The sequence below is a fragment of the Sinohyriopsis cumingii genome, chromosome 1 (assembly GCF_028554795.1).
Source record: "Sinohyriopsis cumingii isolate HCF-2022 chromosome 1, ASM2855479v2, whole genome shotgun sequence".
Classification (NCBI taxonomy): Eukaryota; Metazoa; Mollusca; class Bivalvia; order Unionida; family Unionidae; genus Sinohyriopsis; species Sinohyriopsis cumingii.
In genome coordinates this window covers 105,283,740-105,289,274 of record NC_142961.1, presented here as the reverse complement: position 1 = coordinate 105,289,274, position 5,535 = coordinate 105,283,740, and the positions used below count along the sequence as shown (strand labels likewise).

The window sequence follows — 5,535 nt, the reverse complement described above, 5'->3', positions numbered from 1 at the left end:
TTGTAGAATTTGCCCAATACGTCCTCCCGTGCATGGTATGGGGCGATTAATGGAGATAGGACTTGATGCAGTGGTTACAACGCCATATTCGTAATCGAGGTGGGTACGGGAGCGGTCTGACTTGTATGACAATTTGGGGGTTGTGGAATTTTGAAAATTGTGACGACACAAAAACAACACCTACATCATGGGACGAAGGGAACAGTGAGAAATAAATTCTAAAGATGAGATGTCTACACATTTATTCCACTGATTTGAAGTAATTTTCCTGCCATGATTTTATTTCCTTTTAGTATAGATTTACAGACAATCAGTACAGTAGTGTACTGGTGTGGGTTTTTCTAATACAACATGATTTCAAACAGCTCTTATTTTTCAATTATTTTTTGGTAGTTGGCAAAAGCTTTGTAACTTCATATACGAAGAGTCTTGAGGTTGTGCTAATAAATGTGACGGGGGGGGGGGGGGTGGGCGAAAATCCCTCATAATTATTTGACTTCATATATACATGTCCCTTGATTTCTGTTCTACCATCCGATCAACCCAGGTCGGCTACCGTTAAACAACATACTCGTGTTGCTGTGCCGTAAAACTCCGAACCAAACAAATCATATACTCTTTTTATGAAGATAATGAAATATCGAGAACCCTGTATCTCTCATATCAAACCACAAGTTCGGGATTTGATGAATATTGTGACACAAGCAGCATGTGTCATCTCTTTATAGGAAAAGCTGTCTCAGCAGATATTGTTGCCAACTGTAGGTAGCAGAGGCGTAGCTGGGGGTGGGGGTGGGGGCAGGGGGGTACATATGTCCCCGGGCGCCAAGGTACAGGGGTGCCAAAATGAGGCTTACAACGTTACATTATAATAAGTAAACAAGGGTAATATTCAAAAATGTGATTAAACGGGGAGGGGGCTGGGGCGCCAATTTTATAGTTTGTCCCCGGGCGCAAAATATCATAGCTACGCCTCTGGTAGGTAGGATACGATAACAAGTCATACTTTAAATTAATTCAGGTAAGCAGTTTCAACTAGTGTATCTAATAATAGAAAGTTTCCTGGTACACGTGTCATTAGATATTTATAGTCTTATAGCGCATGTCTTGTCAGAATAACTTGTCAGCATTTTATAAATAGGCTATGATCGCACACTAATGCGTCGCTCACGGGTATATAAAGCTGTGTCATTAGCTCTGTACTTCGGAACCAGCTCAGCATATCCGCGGAAGGTTCGGCGTGGAAACATGACGGACTGGAAGTGGATTTTGTCAAAGATGAAATTTCCCTCACGGAACTAAGTTGCTTACTTCGCAGCCTCTCAGGATGTTCGTGTTCTGAGAACCCCTGATTCCCGGTTCCAGGGTTCGTTCCCAAAGCAACCCCGCAGTCACCGCTAGGTGCGAAGGGGTGGGTGCGACGCCCCGGGACCTCTGTCTCCATCTCTGTCGTCTTTGTCGTGGCTTCGCCACTACTTCAATCTCAAAGACGCAGTGGGTGGGGATGTCAGGTTCCTGGGAGAAACATCACAACTTGGAGAGATTTACCGTAAGTAATTTACGTCATTGAGAATTTTTTTTAAAGGTAACTATTATATTCATCTCATCAGCTTACTTACGGACCAACCATTAATGTTTATGGGGAGTGGAGGAGGCTGATATTTTATTTTCCTTGGGGGGGGGGGGGGCATTCCCGGCTCCCAAATAACTTGAAAAAAAAGATGTTCTTGATCTGATTTTTTGGAAAAAGAATGATTCTATCCATCATTAATAAAAAAAGATAATGTCTTTAGATTAAATAAAAGATAGCTCTCTTTCAGGAAGAGAATATCGAAAATAAAATGTTTGGTCCGTAAATAACACACAGTCATTACTTCTTCTGATCTCTTGACAGCCTGGTTCTGTCGTATATTGTATGGATTTCTGTTTTGTATTACTAGTACCAACTTTTCGGTTGTAGAACAACTTTCGATCAACACGTCTCGCGAGATGAATTATATTTAATCCTCTAGCCCAATTCCCGCATAATTAAACTTCATTTGCGCTTAACACCTTAAGGCTCATTCCAATATATCTGAGATGTTTTTTCTCCTGACGTTCGTGTCACAATATTATTTGCTGTTCCTAAGAAGTGTGAAATAATAATGTTGTTTTTGGGGGGTTTCATTTGTTTGTTTGTTTTTTTCTTGTAAATACCCCTTGCTTCTTTGGAGATATTTTGTTCTTCTTTTAAATGAAAAATTCGACGTCTACAGTAAACGGGGACTCTAACTTTTATAATTACTACCTCCCTTTAAAAAAAACATTTACAGCTTACAGTTTATCACGTCTACAGTACCGTCCCTATTTTCCACAATTAATACTTATTCTCCGCTTAATCATGCAATGAAACAATGTTTAATTTGTAGCTCTATTCGTCGATCTAAGCAACCGGTGATGTATGCTTTGACTACAAACATGTTTACATTTAGATCAATGTATTCTTTAATCATGTATTAACTTATTTCAATCATGTATAATCTTGTCTAGGTCAAAGCAACACTAGTCTTTGTTTGTAAATACACTACTGATTAACAAAACGAAGGAAAATCGTTTACGGTCGTGTGGAAAAGCGAACCCTGTGACGAGACAAAAATATCTCCATTATAATTTTACAGACTTTTCTTTGCTTGTATTGATTTGTCTCGTGCACCAGATTGGACCAACTAGTAACAAGCACAAATACTTGCCACTAAATATCACATGAATGATATATCGTGGTTTGATGACTAAAAATATATTATATCGTTTAATTTCCTGTTGAAAATTTTCCATTTATGTGACAGTCGTGAAAAATATATAAATGAATCGATATTGAGAACAGTAGCAGATTAATCACTTGATGACGTAAACTCGTAATGAAAGTAGATTACTCCATTATGGAAAGCTGTAACAATCCGTATGACAACTTTATTTCAGCAACAACAATAACAACAACAACAACAACTGTAATGGGAAAAATAAAAGTATTCGACTATCTTCAGTACATTTTAGGCTCCTCAATTAGCCATGAGTAGACATGTATTCATAATGTTTGTTTTGCTGGTTTGTTTTTTTTATACCAAAAAAAAGCAACAAAAAAACTGGAAAATGTACATGGTATTTCTACCTGGAAAAGTTTAATTTTTAAGCAATATCCTTCGTTGGGGTTGCAAATTTCTAAATGAAAACTTTAGCTGCAAAGAAAGATATATATATATATATATATATATATATATATATATATATATATATATATATATATATATATATATATATATATATATATATATATATTGAGACTTCAGTGTATTAAAATATTTTTCTCCTTTAATTTTATTATTTTTATCCAAATATATTTTTAAGATATACTGTATCTGATTCGATGTGCCAGATTGCCCAACGATTGTCATTTCTTGTCTTTTGAAATTAATTTTGTGACCCTCTAAATTGAATCAGTGTCCATTTTGCGAAATGTAGCTTCCTCTCACGAAGCCCTAAACCTGCATTCACCTGATTTGTTCTATTCTGGTTATACATTTTATAGTAAAGATTATCTTGGTCCATACAGATTTCCTTATTTATTCTTCTATCTGTGTCATTCCTTCATATTCCATGTACAATTGAAGACATCCACCATCATTCATTTTCGAGCTGTCTCTATGTAACTCCTCCTTCTGCAAAGTTATCTTATCCTGGTTTGCTACTTGTAATAGTTTGGTGTCGATGGGAACATCATGCAGCATACTAATTGCAAGAACAACAATTAAATGGCATGAAAGTGGAGATTCGATGTCATACTGTACGAATCATGGGGTGGAACAGGAGATTTGATGTCGTTCTCTACGAATAATGGTAATATGCAGAACACATGTTTACAACAGGGACTGCGAAGTGAGCAACATTTGTTCAATGACGAAATTTTTCGCTCTGGGAAAAAACCTTCCACTGTCATGTGACCAGATATATTATCAACTACAGCTGACAGGCAATGATGAACTAATGTGATCCCGGTAAATAAACGAAGAAAAAAATAAATGCGATGAATGTCAATAGTTTTACTTATTTTTTTGAAGATCATTAGCACTAATCCGTTTAACCACCTATCTACACTTTCATAACATTTTTATTTCCTTTTAATCTACCCGCCAACATATTTTACGGGTATATATCATACACACGACAGCTTTTAAGAATCGATATGAAAAACAACTACCATTCTACATACATAGATACATCCATCCATCCATCCATCCATCCATACACACATACATACATACATACATGACCGCTTCGGTGGCCTAATGGTTAGAGCGTCTGCCTAGGATTCGGGAGGTCGTGGGTTCGATCCCCGGCCGAGACATACCAAAGACTTATAAAACTGGTACTAATAGCTGCCTCGCTTGGAGCTCAGCATTATAAGGTTAATGTTAGGACTGGTCGGCCTGGTGTCAGGATAATGTGACTGGGTGGGACATCATGCTACATGTCTGCGGCATGATGCCGTAGTGCTAGATATGACTATAAACTGCCACACTACATACATAGTAGCGATAAAACTTGTAAAAGCTACGTTAAAAATCAAATTCACACATCCATGCATACATACATACGTACATACATACATACATACATACATACATACATACTATCGACCACTCCGGCGACCTAGTGGTTATACTGTTCTCCTTCGATGAGGGAGGTCGCGGGTTTTAATCCCCACCTTGGTCATACTCTTAACATCGCTTGTTGCTCGACATAAAGAGGTCAGCATAAGGACTTGTCGGACTGCTGTCAGGATAATGTGACCGGGGGGACTTGATGCATGATGCCCCAGTTCTAGACATCACTATAACTGCGAAAGTGCAGATATCTGAGGAATATAACTGAAAATTGTTAAGTAAAAATCAAAAATCACACACACACACACACACACACGCACGCACACACACACACAAACACACAAAGATAGTCAAACAAGCTAGAGAGCAATAATTCTTTCCAAGCAGGATTATAACCCATGTCACGATTATTGGCATCCCTCGCCAAGCTCTGAAGCACTTGCATACCGCAGAAGAATAGGTAGGGACTAACTGCCGGTCTAACTGTATAAAATTATCTTCGAGCTTAATACATCCCAAAGTACACACCTACCTTGCTATCTAGCTATAATTTTACCTACTTACTACAAACATGTCTATCCGCCAATGTACTCACATACATGCAAACACAAGATGACATACATACATACATACATACATGCGTACATGTATGCATACAAACATACATACATACATAAATACATACATACATACATGCATACATATATACATACATACATACATACATACATACATGCATGCATGCATACATGCGTACATGTATGCATACATAAATACATACATACATACATGCATGCATGCATGCATGCATACATACATACATATATACATCCATGCATGCATGCATGCATACATCCATCCATCCATCCATCCATCCATCCATACATACATGCAT

General features: G+C 37.6%; 1 long non-coding RNA gene across 1 annotated transcript; it reads left to right on the top strand.

Moving 5' to 3' along the window:
• The first annotated feature begins 1,219 nt into the window (after positions 1 to 1,219).
• Positions 1,220 to 4,071, top strand: LOC149807496 (uncharacterized). Its single transcript, XR_016422747.1, has 2 exons — positions 1,220 to 1,549; positions 3,648 to 4,071. It is a non-coding gene; the product is annotated as an uncharacterized LOC149807496 (long non-coding RNA).
• The last annotated feature ends 1,464 nt before the right edge of the window (positions 4,072 to 5,535 follow it).